We start from the raw sequence: 14,878 nt of genomic DNA, 5'->3' as shown, positions 1-14,878 counted from the left end.
CATCTATCTAACCCTTCTATTTCTCTCACCTTTCAGCTACCATCAGAGGGATCTATGGTTTTGATGTTTGTCCGATGCCCCACCTCTATTGTTTTCCAATTGGTCCTTGATGGTCCCACTCCTGGAGTCAGATTTTCCCTCCCGGGTGGTCAGTGGTAAGTTGTAGGGCAGTCAGATGCTATGTTGTCATTTGGTAAAGTTGTCATCACTTTGGCTTGGAGCCAGTACTATTTGTTTTTTGGACATCAGACTTTAGTGCTGATGTGAGAGCAGCATCTAGTCCTGCATGGGTTTAAGACAGAGAGTAGAGAGCTATCTGCCATTGTGCCTTTTCATGGACCCTGATGGAAACAATATAAGCAGGTGGGTGCATCACGTCTCCAAACCCTAAGAAACCAAAGTATTGGAAACAGCTCTGCCAGGGATAGAGTTGGGTTTATGGGCTGGGAAAATTTTACCTGCAGTTGAGGTTGATTTCAAGGCCGAAATAATCCACGAGTCTGACAATGGCCTGACTTGGGCTCCCAGGAGCAAAAAGGGCTCCTGATTGTAAAACTGAAGATATTCCTGCACATGGAACCAGGAGCTGTCCCTGCTGACCAAAGGGCCGGCATGGAGACCTCCTGTCTGCACTTCTGTGAGTTCTGCCATTGGCCCCTGGAGAAACCCTTAGGTGGCTCCTGGAGCTTTGCCATGGTTTGGTGGCTTTGGACTGAGATGCACACCATGAAGCAGATCTTAGAGCTACTGATGCAGGAGCAGTTTCTGACCTTCCTGTCCCAGGAGAGCCATAGCAGGTTGAGAGCTGCAAAGGAGTTGTGACTCTTAGAGTATGTGCACGGAGAGCTTGTGAGACTGAGGGAATAGATGAGGGAAAGAGACTTCACCTGTAGTTGGTTGGTCCCAAAGCCTGTGACATCAAAGAATCTTACTTCCCCACTCAGATTGTATTGATTGACCTAAATAGACCTTAATGGCCAAGTGACATTTTGTAGTTTAGTCTGGAACTTTCATTCTCCAGACTGCCCACCAAGCACACAGAGTGAATAGTGAAGGGTGCCTGTTTCCACGGGGAGGCAGAGTTGCTGCTGCAATAGTTAGTGTTAGCACTGGAGTTAGATCAAAGGGGTTCAAATCCTGTCTCTGCTGGCTGCCCACTAGCTATGTGATTTTTGGCAAGTTACTATTCCTCCTTAGGCCTCAATTTTCCCTTTGGTAAAATGCTTCCAGGATTATTCTGAGGATTAGAGAGAGTGTAGCCAGTATATTTTGATCACACTGCTGGCAGGTAGTGCTTAAAACTTTTAGCTGTTGTTATATTAAGGTCAGCAGTCTGGTCTCATCTGCAGAGCTGGGTCTTAATGGCGAACATGGAAAAACAGTTTGGTACTAAGGCTTTGAGGTCAGGGCCCCAGGTCTCCCCAATTCTGATTTATCCTACAAAACTGTTTACTATTTGCCAGGAGCAATGTCAGAGTAGTCCTTTAGCACTCCAGCCATGTATTCGTTATAAGACTTAAATCGTTGTTTTTTGTTTTTGGTTTTTTTTCTGTGAAGCAGACTTTTTTCTTTGAATAGGTTACCACTTTCTTTGATCCGGATTCCTGCATGGAAGAAATACTCTGTCTCTTCAGATTCAATTTTCTCCTCCATTGAATCCACAGTGACACTCCTCCACAGTTTCTGAAACTCTTCATCCACAGAAAATTGACAGCTTTTATCACTGAAAAAAAGAATTTTCTTCTTATCAGAATGACTTACAGATAATATTTGGTCCCCTAAAGCCTTGACAGCTTTCTGGGAATTTGGCAATCCTTCCTCTACATCTTCTAGAAGAATTCCTCCTAAGCCTCACTGGTCATGCTTATCTAAGAGCCTAAACAGAGCCTTCTTATCTTTTAAGTTGTACTTGGACTTGAAGGCATACTTCCCATCTATTACTTCAACTTTGGGATTATTGACTAATGCCTCAGACATTAGCCATTGCTTCTGCTTGAGTTCAATATCTAAATGCTGTGTTTCATCCAAAATTTCTTCTAAAGTTAGAGGATGTGTATCTTCTCACTGATGACATATCAGTCTCTATGCGGCCTCCAACTTTTGGTCCTCTGGTATCAGGGTTCTCTCCTGCGAGTTTTATGTTGATTATTCAGAAAGCTTTTCTGTATTTAGTTGTAATTCCAGTTTGTTCCTGGGAGCATAAACATGCAGCATCCACTTACTCTGCCATAATATTTAATCTCCCTGGTCTCCCCTTTCATTGAAGGGGTTCTAAGTCTGTAAACTGGCTCAAGTCTTGCAAGTTATTGGGGGCCATCTATCTCTGTTTTGGTGATTTAAATTAATCTTCAGTGGACTTGACCTAGGATTCTTCACTTATACGGTTCAAGTAAGAATATATTAGACTGCCCATCTATTTCTCTTCAAGGGACACAATGATCAACTAGCCAATGCCGTAAGTCTTTTTAAAAAAAAAATACATTTTATTGATTTTTTACAGAGAGGAAGGGAGAGAGAGCCAGAAACATTGATGAGAAAGAAACATCGACCAGCTGCCTCCTGAACACCCCCCACCAGCCAAGGCACATGTCTTTGACCGGAATCAAACCTGAGACCCCTCAGTCCGCAGACCGACGCTCTATCCATTGAGCCAAACCGGTTTTGGCTGCCATAAGTCTTTGTAAGTCAGATTGTTCTCATTACTTCTTTGACTTTGCTGTCTATTACAGTAACCATGCCTACCTTGTTTTTTGTTGATTAAGTGTCCTCACTTGGTGCTTGTCACCCTGGGATCCAGTTATCCCCATTGCATTTAAAGATACTGGTTCAGTGGCTATAAATTTTGACCTTTGGAGAAGAATGATCACAGAGCTCTTCAAAGTTGTTGGGACTCCCCTCAAAAATGTATTTCTCACAGTCATGAAAGGTTATGTTCTCCCGGGGTGGGTGAACAGGTCTTACATGATAAATCCACTTTTATATTCCAGTCTCCCTAAGCTTTCAGATACGGTATACCAAAGGAGTTCTAGCATTTTAAATTTGTAGAGTGTAGATCACCTTTTGGTCCATGTTTCAACCAACCAACAAAAGTGATAGCACCTTTTCTAACCCATTGAGCTGCATGTTTGAGTTCAGAATCTCTGCTTGCTGGGCCCATATTCATATATTCAGCCCAATGCAACTTTATGTTATTCACATTATCTCATACTCTTAATATTAGTTTCCACACAAATCCCCCATATTTTTTTCTGTATAAATTGAAAAAAATCACACAGTTCTTTTGATGTGTAGTGTACCTTCTCATGGGTCATACTTTGTACTTCACATTTTGGAGCCTGCTAGGATTCAAAACTAATCAAGAAGCAAAGACAAGTGTTGGGTAGATTATGAGGACAATCAGTAATGTTTGGAAGTAAACTACCTCAGAGGAAGCCATTAAAGGTTTTTAGGCACTGCAGGTTTAACCTCTTCAGACAGGGGTGGAAGGGGTGCATCAATTGGCAGAGAAGGCTCAGCAGAATTTAGGGGTTCACTGTCCCCAGCTTGACTGGGATCTGTCCATATGTCCCCATTCCAACATTCAGGATCCCATGTCTTTCCAATGTCCTTACTTTAACAGAAGACACCCTGTGAAGTTTGGGATTTAATTGCATTGTACTAGTAATTTGGCCACTGGCAGGATGATAGTCTGGGTTTAGTTTTCAGAAATTTCTGTACTATGGCTACCCCATAGTTTCTATATTTCTCAGTTATGTGATTCTCCTTCAGTTCTTTTTAATAAATTCTATTTGTTTTCTGAGATTTTGTATTTTTTTCCCCCCAAGAGAATTTGTAATTATTTTTATGATGGCTGCTTTAAAATTCTTGTCAGAGAATTCTGATATCTGAATTACTGTATCTCAGTGCTAGGGCCAGTCTGTTGTCATTTCTCATTTGAGTTGTGACCTTCCTGGTTCTTTGTGTAATTTGTATTGTATCCTGTGTATTTTGTGTATTGTTAGGAGACACTTGGTTCTTTTTTTCTTTTCTTTTCTTTAGCAGACAGTCCCCCCTTTTAGGTTTGGCCTGCAGCCGTGACCTACTATTGTGGACTATGGTTATGACAGTATGATTTTCAGAGATTATGTGGTGCTCTATTGGTATGCTTGGTTTATAGCATGTCTTCCCTGCTGATGCTGCTTGAGGGGGTGAAAGTAGCTTTCCTAAACCTGGCCATCTAGTGGTGGAGGAAGGGATTCTGTTAACTTTTGCAAGAATGTTTCCTGTGTTGGGAGCTGCTGGAGGCAGGAATCCTGCTATTAGGGGGTGGGGAATATTGTCTGGGCCTGGAACTTGTGGCCTGATTTCCTTTCCTGGAGCCTCCCAGCAGCATAGTGACTCTGGGTGGTGGAGAGCATTCTCAGGGTCAATGGTTAAGGAGAGATTTCCTGAACCAGGCACCCTTCTGAGACACCAGCCCAGGAAGGGACAGGAGAACCCAGCTTCCTAGGGTCTGCCTTACCATCACTTTGTGGTTCTTGTACCCATCAATCCTTCTCTTATCTTCCCTCTCTTTAGCAGGGAGGAGTGGACATGGCAAAGCTCTTTTTCTTTTGTTGGTACTTGAATATAGGACCATTCTTAAGTGTTCTTGACCTTGTGGAAGAATTTCAGTTGTGAATCTACTGTGCCTTACACACCAAGACCTACCTAATCACCACAAAAAGTTGCAGTGGGCAAGTATTTAGAGATGTGAAACCAAGAGTTTTATTTCCCAAAATCACTTTTGCTGTTCATGACCCCTTCCCTATTGAAGCTGAGGAATCCCCTTCAATAGAAGAATGACAAAAAGCAGCATCCAATAGACCTTAGTTTTTAAAGCTAATGTTTTCATTTGCAAGAGCAGGGTTTTGTTAAAAGAAATAAGTATATGCAGACCCTCAGATAATTAAAGGTTAGAGCTCAGAGCCTAGATATATGCATTTTTAGCCACAGATAAGTAGGATCTAGGATAGGATAAAGTGTTTGCTTCTCTCCCAGAAGAGGGAATAGGGCACTTTAGAACTAGGGATGGGGCTGGACACAATATCAGTATGTGCTGCTAGGCATGCTGTGCACTGAGCAACTCCAAGGTGCATCACATGTGAATGGGTTAACTTTAATTAAAGGCTGCACAACCTGTGTAACTGTATGAAATGAACCTGGAAAGAGGCTTGGAAAGGAATGAGAGAGTATTGAGACAGGAAATGTGAAAGATTGGGAATCCCAGAGCAGAATTGAACCTGGCCCTACATTCTACCTGGAGTTCTGAGAGAGACACACCCTATCAGTGCCCCACACCAACAGGAGAAGTCAAGAGGAGGTTAGAAATTGAGCTCTTACTCTTTGAGACAGCGTGGAGGGACGAGGAGAATATTATGCTAAGCAAAATAAGCCAGTAAGAGAAAGACTATTGATCCCACTCACATGTGGAATGTAGTGAACAAAATAGATACAGAGACATACTATAGAAGAATGGAACAGATTGATGAATCTCATAAGGAATGTGGAGGTGGATGGGTGGGTGGAAGAGATCAACCAAAGAACTTGTATGCATATATGCATAATCATGCACACAGACCATAGGGTAATGAAAGTCTGGGATTGGGGGGTGGAAGCGGATTAAAAGAGGTCAATGGGAGGATAAAGGGGACACATGTAATGCTTTCAACAATAAAGATTTATAAATAAATGAACAAACAAACAAACAAACAAATAAATAAATAAATATGAGCCTGGCATTTAGGGAGGAGAGATCCTGAGACAGTACCCTTGAGTTCCTGGGGGCTTATGAATAGCATGAGTGAGTTTCAACTATAGGCTCAGAAAGAGACTCCATGGAAATGCTAGTAGGCCTAGTAACAAGGAAAGGCCTGTAACTTGGAATAAGATGGCACAGAGTGTACAACTATACTGATTGGAGGCCATGGCAGCAGCCATCAGCACTGACAGCAGATGCTAGTGTGTGCCAAAGGCCAGGAAGGATCAGTTACACCCATCCACCAAATAGACAAGAGGTAGGGATCACAAACACTCAAAGACTAAGAGAGGTGAGAGAGAAAAGGAGTCATGTTGTAGTCATCTGTAGCTAAATGATTTCTTGGGGAAGGGGAAGATGAGAAAGAAGAGTGAGAAGCAGAAGAGGATAGGGAGGCAGAGAAAGTAATGATTGGGTAGGGAGAAAAGAGAAGAGGAGGGAAAGGAGGAGAAAAGCAAGGGGAGAAGTGGAGGAGGTGTCAGGAAGAGGGGAATGAGGACTAGAAGGAGGGAGAAGGAAAGGGGGAAAAGCAAAAAGGGGACAGGGACATGGGGGAGTATATATAAGAGGAGAAAGCAACCCTTATAAGGATATTGGATTTTAAATTTACACAATTGAAATGCAGAACAAAATAAGTAATTAATTGCACAAGGGAGATCAAGTTTTAATCTAGAAGAGACTGAGTCACCTTCAAGAGACAACATTCAATAATTTCTTCCATCAGTAGAAATGGGAGTTCGTGAGCAGGTTGACCTAAGATATCCTATCTAATAAAGAGGGGATATGCAAATTGACTGTCACACTGTCACAAAGATGGCTGCACCCACAGTGGAGGCTGAGTTCCTATAATGAGCTTTAATAAGCAATCAGCAGGGACCTGAAGCTGCATGGAGCTGGGCCCCCTTCCCAGTGGGGCTTGACAGGGGACCTCAGGATGTGTCCTCCACCTCGGTGCCAGGCTGGAGGACCTCAGGCCATGTCCCCAGCCCAGCAGGGCTTGACAGGAGACCTCAGGCCACACCCCCTGCCCAACAAGGCTTGACAGGGGACCTCAAGGTGCACACCGTGCCCCAGCCCAGGCTGGTGGACCTCAGGCCGTGCCCATCAGTACCCAGGCAAGGCTTTACAAGGGTGGGGCCAGCTGGGTCTGGGTCTCATGCAATTTTGTGGTGCCACAGGTGGGCAGGGACTTGACTCTGGATCTCAAGGTGCATCCCAGACTCTGACAGGAGGAAGGTTTTCATATACATTTTACTAATTTTCTTTAATCTCTGACACGTCTATTATAGAGAAAGGGCAAATAGCAATATTAAAATATTTCCTCTAATCCCCTTTTCATGTGGACGAATTTCATGCACCAGACCACTAGTAGGGATATAAAGTAAGTTACATTTCTGAATGGCTGAGTTACTTGAAATTACAAATCTGCTAGAAACTGCCAATATCCTCAAGACCTCTAAGTGGTATCAAAATTCTTGCATGTCCATTGGGAAGTTTCTCTTATTCTATAGCTGAACTTCATGAAACAGTTGTCTGCTATTACATGAATCAAAGCTCTCCATGCTATAATAATAATAATAATAATAATAATAATAATAATAAAACAGTAAGAAAACCTGAGTTAAATAAAAACATGTATTTGCAGAATTTGGGGGAATCTTTGGTACTGATGGGTACTGACTCTACCCACTGACACAGCCTCCAGGTGGAAAATGCCCTCAAGCTGCTCCATATGCTGAGAGTCCACAGGACTCCAGACCTCAGTAACAATTCTGAATTTATCTGTCTTATGCAAGAGAACACAGCAGGAAGGGAAAGGAACATTCTCTCACGGAGCAACAACTCCATTTGGCACACCTTTCCACAAATACTCCCAGTTCCAAATGGAATAACTACTTGCTCCTTCCTCTCTTCATTCTGTCCTTGATCCTGCCTGATCCACTTGTTCTGGGTCTTGCCACATCAATGATTCTCCTTCTTCTTGCAAAAACTCATTTACTCAGAGACATTCTTTTCTCGGGTTGGGAAATAAAAACATGAAGGGTTGCCCTATCCAGTCTGGCTCAGTAGATAGAGCGTCGGCCTGTGGACTGAAGGGTCCCAGGTTCGATTCCAGTCGAGGGCATGTACCTTGGTTGTGGGCACATCCCCAGTAGGTGTGCAAGAGGCAGCTGATCAATGATTCTCTCTCATTGATGTTTCTAACTCTTGATCCCTCTCCCTTCCTTTCTGTAAAAATTAATTATATATATTTAAAAAGCAAGTGTTCTTGTGTCAGTTTAGTACAGGGGATTTGTTGACTTACTGTGGGGTCAAAAAAAAGGTTAAGGGGTGAAGCAAATTCAGGCTGAGTATGGGAAGGTGCTATCACTACCAAGAGGGCTAAGAGTAGCAGAGAATAGGGAAGATGAGGAGTTCTATTCTGGGCTCCCAGCCTTCTCTGCATCTAGTTCTCCCTCATAACCATAGTCCTGTGACTAGATGTGAGATTAAAGAGAAAGTGTTTCAGCCACTGAATATCCTAGTATCACATACATAATACACAGGCAGTGTGTGCATGTACATTAAGCACAGCTCCAGGATTCCACTGGAGGGTCTCTGGTCATCACCCAGAACACAGGCCCCTCCACACATATCAGTGAGCCCCTTTCTCTTCTTTTATCCTCCAAGCTGGCATTAACTTAGAGTGGAATACGGGGAGTAAAGTAGCCAATAAAAAAAAGGGGGAGGGAGAGGAAGCAATATCTTCCTGGTTTCAAATCCACTTCTTGTTTCTATTCCTGTCCCCAGCCCAGAAAGATCAAAGAGGGGTGGGCATTGTGACCCTATCTTTTAGAGCATTTGGGAGTCATTGAGGATCTTTCTGAAACACTTGACATTGGTACTCCAGGTACTGGACAGTGGATGTGAGCCAAATACTATAGGAAGAAAGAGTCATATAAAAGGATCACTGTGTGCCTCTACACAAACCAAAGGGCAGAAGGTTACTAAGGAGGATGGGTGTGGATATGGCTGGTCCCTTGCAGCACTCCCTGGTTTCTGGTCAATCTTCCTTTCTCTCTGTCTCTCTGGCTGTCATTTCCCTTTTGAATATCTTATTTGTGATTCTGACTTCTGGAGAGACAGATCAAGCCCTCTGAGTGGACATTTTGAGACCTCATCATCGCCATAAGTGAAGGGCATTTTCTTCCCATGAACTCAGCACACTACTGAGCTTCTATGGAGGGGGCCTCTCTGGTCTTCAGCCTACCCAGACTCTCCCATAGGAGTTCACGCCCTCCCTTTGCTGAGTGGTCAGAGTTCACATGATCTGTGTGAGACTGCCTTCATTATCAGTATTCCATCAATACCAATTTTGGGGGAAGTCACACAAGTTTGAGGTAATATAGAGTTCAACCTGGACCTCCTGCCCCACTGGTGTGGACATTTTTACTATGTTCCTATACTAGTATATCCAAGACTGTCTGGCGTGTGCTAGTCACCATTGCTAAATTTCTCTGTGCTGCTGGTTTTGTCTCTCAACAGGATGATTGTGAGCTTTATCCATCTTGGTTCATGGAGCTCTATGTTGTAAGTATTGTGTTTTCCCTTAGATGCCAGTGGACTGGCCATAATGGGTCCCTGATCTCTACTTTGTCTCCTCCTCCCTCTACCAAACTCCCTGGTTTACTCCTCCTCGCTCTATCCTCATATCTTCACCTCAACTCTTCATGTTCTCCCATGTCACTGCCTTTATTTGCTCACAAGTAGGAGGTTAACAGTCATAGTTCAGCTCAGATACCCTCCCCTCCATCCCACAGCCATACCTGGCCCTCTTGAGGAGAGACTGGCTATACTCTGACAAAGCCAATTCATAGCATGCACAAGTGAAGGGGGTATGAACAAGGAGAGATGTTCAAAGGACATGGAGAGGTTACATTGTGTGCATAATAAAGATCTGGGAGAAACTGGGCAAAGGAGACAGAATGACAGCCCCTGAACTGTAAGTGGGGGAGAAGGACAAGAGGGTGTTGTGGAAATGGTTTACAAGTTGTAAGGGGAGAACAGAGAGGGTAAGGGAAAGGCGGCTCATAGCTTACTTTTGGATTTCACTTTACAGGAGAGTCATGTCTGGAATATGTGATGGTATGAACTTTTTGTCCTTATTTTAAGGTAAACTTACTGGTTATTTTGGCTTGCCCATATCCATCCCTTAGCTCTCTCCCTATCTTCTCTTCAGCTTAGCTCTCACTTCTGAATGCCCAATTTGCCACTTAACGCCCAGTTCCAAGTTCTTTTTTTTTATTTTTTATCCTCACTGGAGGATATTTTTCACCATTGATTTTTAGAGAGAGAGAGTGGAAGGGAGAGGGAGAGACAGAGAGTAACATCAACGTGAGAGCGACACATTGACTTGTTGCCTCTCACACATGCCCTGACTGGGGCCCGGGATTGAGCTGGCAACTGAGGTACATGCTCTTGACCGGAATCGAACCTGTGATCCTTCAGTCCATGGGTGATGCTTTACCCACTGAGCCAAGATGGCAAGGCCCATTTCCAAGTTCTTGAGTGAGTATCTGCCTTTCCCAGAAATTCCTTTGGGAAACTTTTTTTCTGGAAGCCCTTGCACTGCTGGTCTTTATGAACTATGGGCTGGCTTCACTTCAGTTAAATGAATTCTCTTCTGTCAATAGTGGCCTGAACAGGTTTACTTAACATGGCAAAATAAAGGGACCTGGGTGGGGGGGTTCCACTCTTTGGGGACAATGAGAATAACAATGACCTTTAGAAGGCCATGAAGGTTTGATATTTTCATATTAAAATGCCTGTGATCTATTTTTTATATTTAGTAGAATAAATGAAGAAACACAGCTGTAGTTTCTAAATGATGTTTTCATAGCATCAGAGTAATAAAAAAGAGTTTCCTAACCTCCCCACCCAGCTCATTGCCTGTTCTTAATGTCTTCTCATCAGGGTAAGCAACTAGGTTTTAGAGGTGAATATAGTGGCTGGCTCTCCACAATGCCCAGGGAGAGGAGTCCTGGGTCCTGGAGTGACCTGGTGCTACATCACTATTCCCTTGCTTTTTCACATTAAAGGTGGAAGAACTCTGACATCCAGCATGATCTCGCCATCCCCAGTATTTGAGAGCTGTGCTTAGTATGTGAGAATGAATGGACTCCCCATCCTTGTAAATCAAGAAAGTTATATGGCATAAAAACATCAAATCAAAAGGAGTGAAAATGCAGTTTTATTTTAAAAGCTGTCAAAAGGAGGAATCTGTTATCCTAAATCATTTTTTCCCTTCATTTTCAAAAGTCACAGGCAAGCATAAGCAGGCAAGTCACATGAATTTTTTTTCAAAGGTCAACTCTACTCTGGTATGGCTTATGTCAGCATCCACAGCCACTTTGACAGATCCACATCATTTCTCAGAATCCCCAGCTACCTACCAAGTAAGAAGATCAGCACGTTTTTGGAGGACATGTTGGGTTTTATGTATGTATCTTCCCTTCTCCTGAGGATTACTGAGGGCTTGCTGGGAATGACTTCAGACTGTTCAACACCACAGAAGAGTGCAAAACCTAAAAAGTGTGGAAAAGATTATGAAACCCAGTTAATCCAGGGAACCTAGGAACCTTTTCCCTCAGCCTCCTCCCCAGCACACACACACACACACACACACACACACACACACACACACTCACTTGGTTCCAGAATGAATCATAAGAGATAGCTTTGGGACATCATCTGACTTCAAATGCCGACCTTATCATGTTTTTCATTTTTTTTTAATGTTCATGTGACTGTATCTAGAATCTGTGTTCCTTTACACTGACATATTATCAATTCCTATTTTAACTGCTAAATCTATAGTGCAGATATTCATATATTGTAGAGAAAGCTCGATACCATGGGTACTCCCACATGTGTTCTCTTCAAGTTTACTGAATAATCAGTTCTTTCATGGCAAAATCTTGTTGAGAGTCATGACTGTGCTTGCACTGAATGCATAGATTCATTTTAGGAAGAACTGATAACAATAATTATTTTTCCTATCTTGCAAGAAACGGTATTTTTAGTGTAAAACAGGAAACACACAAAATGTTTCATGCAAATTTCCCAGTATGTAAAAAATTATATTCACATATGTTTTGTGGGCAACTGAACTGGCTATAGTATTTCTTTACTTTCATACTTTATGTTTAGAGGAATATATAATGCCTCCTTCTGTGTGTTTAAAGTGCATGCAATCTTTTTGTAAACTATCTGAATAATTGACTTGGTTATTCTGAAGAGTCAGTCACATAAGAAGCCATAGGCAATTTTCCAATTTCTGTATGTAAAGAAATTATAGCATATCAATAATCTCTCTATATAAAAGGCTAATTAATATACTAAGTGTCTGACTGTCCATCCGGTGGCTATGATGCACACTGAGCACAAGGGGGCAGATGTTCAACACAGGAGCTGCTGAGCTGCAGTAACTTGAGAGTGGTGGTTCTCGGGTGACTCACCCCAAAGCCAGAGAGGAGGGAGCCCAGTTCCTCGTAGGGCCATGCAATTCCACTTTTGGCCATGGGTTTTTATGTTGTTGCCCTAAATATGGTTTACTGCACACTTACATTTGCATTCCCCACCCTGTACCACAGCAACTTTGCACAGTGCCCTCTCACACTCTGAGACCCCTAGGGGGATGTTGGAGAGCAGATTTTGGCCTGATCCCCGCAGGCCAGGCCAAGGGACTCTACTTGCCAGAGAGATCTGGCTCATTCCACAGACACTGGGAGAGGGATCATGGGAGGCTGGCCCCAGGGCATATCTGGCCCATCTTGCCTAGTCCCACCCCACCAACCACCTTCTAAATAATTTCCTTTCAATGTGCATGAATTTGTGAACCGGGTCACTAGTATGATATAAAATGTAGCTATTGAAAAAGATGAAGGAGTCCTCTGTGTACTGACATGGGCAGGATCTCCAAGAAATGGTAATTGAAGAAATAACCTTGAAAAACAATGGGTGTCTCCTTATTCCATTTATCTTTCTTCACAGATTCATCCATCTGGCAAAAAGTAAATGCAAAGAATAAGATCTGAAAAATGTACAGCAAACTGCTAATTGCAGTTCTTTTGGTAGAGGAGGGTAAGATGGTGGGGTATAGGAAAGGAGCCAGACAGGGATTACATTTGTAATGATCTGTGTCTTTGACAGATTTTAATTTGGGAGGCAAAGAAGAGCTGAAGACACCCATCGTCCAGTCTCTGAGACTCCTCCCTGTTTTACCACGAATACAGTAACGAGAGTCACAACCAGCATTACCAGACCTCTGCTCAGGGTGTCTGCCTGCCAGGCACTTCTCCAAGGGATGTACATACAGTAGCTCATTTAACCTCTAACAGCTTTGGTGGGCAGGCACAGGAAAGGTATGTAACAGGCCCAAAGTCACATAGCTGCATGTGGCAGAACCAGGATGTGAACCCTCTTGTCTGGCTTCAGAGCCCCAGGCTTCCACCCCTTCAGAATGCTTGTGGGAGGCCAGGAAACCATTCTCCACCTTCTATTTGTTTTGCTTTTACATGTTTCTATATGGGATGGAAAGAAACCTGGAGGACTGAGCCTTCCCTGCCACTCAAGAAAAGGTAATGTGTGGTCTGGGTCCCTCTTACAGGCATCTGTGCCTCAACTTCCTCAGTTATGTGAGACTGAGTGGTGTAGCAAGTCACATCTCATAATCTGTTTTAGTTCTTCAGAGAACAGCACTAAAAAAGCCACAAAGCCCCCTCCTCACCATTAGTCCTCTCACATCTTATAAAAATCCATGTCTTACCCCAACACAATACCTACATGGGTCACATTCTGTTGTTAAGCATATGGTTGCTCTGTATCAGAGACTTGCTAGGTAATATGGCATGAGAAGTGTGACTATTCACAGGCATATTTTCTACAACTAAACACCCCATTTATTTGAATTGGCATTTTTAAAAAGCAGTAATTTAAGAGTCATGACTGAGGTTGAATTCAGACTGAGAAAGAATAGAGCCCTAACCGGTTTGGCTCAGTGGATAGAGCATAGGCCTGCGGACTGAAAGGTCCCAGGTTGATTTTGGTCAAGGGCATGTACCTTGGTTTCAGGCACATTCACAGTAGGAGGTGTGCAGGAGGCAGCTGATTGATGTTTCTCTCTCATCCATGTTTCTAACTCTTGATCCCTCTCCCTTCCTCTCTGTTAAAAAAAACAATAAAATATATATTTAAAAAAAAAAGAGTAGAAAATTCTACCTGAGACTGAGTTCCTCTGTAATTTTCTCTTTGTAGTTGGATCTTGAAGCCAGTGTTGCTGACCACTGCCCAGTAGATCTTTTGAAACACAATGAACACAGTTAGGACATTTTGGTAACTCCTCCCTCAGGAGTTTTAAGTAGAGAGATTTTGCTCAAGCCAAGAAAGAGCTCTGAGACCATGATAACCAATGTCCAGGGAACAGATAAGTAAGCAGTTGGTACCCAAACCAAGGTAATATCTTCTCTCTCCTCCAGCACCGCTCACTCACCATATTCAGCCATGTTCATGCTGTAACCCAAGTAGTGGTGGTCAGTGCTTGGACCTTGTAAAAGGTTGTGGTTACTAGGTTCTAAAGATCATTGTGAGTTGTAATGACACCTCTTGGTGTCTAACCAATCAGAACCTGGGACTCAGGGAAAGAGTGGGGGGAGGGGCAAGGGAACTTCTTTCTCTCCTTGCCTTCCATTCCTGATCAATTGTTGTTTCTGCAGGACATGGAGCTGCTCAGTGGCCTGGGAAATAAAACATCCAGATACACCAAGATAATGTGGCATCTTAATCTTCCATCAACAAACTAATTGAAATGATGAACTCCAGCCCTGGTGTGTAATGGCAGGATGAGGACTGTCATTTCTAAGTTAGTAAAAATACATTATATTCAGAAGTGATTATGAAGACGGGCTCAAGAGGAAGGTGGTCTGATTTACCAGTTCTGTGTGTGCTTGGGCAAATCTCTTAAATTCTCATCCTTAGGTTCTCCCTTGGTGAAATAGAGATGACAATAGAAACCCCACTTGTAGAATTTTGTGAGGATTAAATGAGATGATAGTGTAGTATCCC

The 14,878-nt window shown here is 43.0% G+C and overlaps 1 pseudogene across 1 annotated transcript; it reads right to left on the bottom strand.

Annotated features, from left to right (window-relative positions):
- Positions 1–1,452: 1,452 nt before the first annotated feature.
- Positions 1,453–14,325, bottom strand: LOC311614780 (general transcription factor IIE subunit 2-like; annotated as a pseudogene). Its single transcript has 3 exons — positions 14,307–14,325; positions 11,209–11,340; positions 1,453–2,057 (listed from the first exon to the last, which is right to left on the bottom strand). The product of its transcript is annotated as a general transcription factor IIE subunit 2-like (transcript).
- Between the last annotated feature and the right edge of the window lie 553 nt (positions 14,326–14,878).

This window comes from Pipistrellus hanaki (assembly GCF_964339955.1).
Source record: "Pipistrellus hanaki genome assembly, chromosome: X".
Taxonomy (NCBI): Eukaryota; Metazoa; Chordata; class Mammalia; order Chiroptera; family Vespertilionidae; genus Pipistrellus; species Pipistrellus hanaki.
This window is presented reverse-complemented; position numbering and strand designations above follow the sequence as displayed.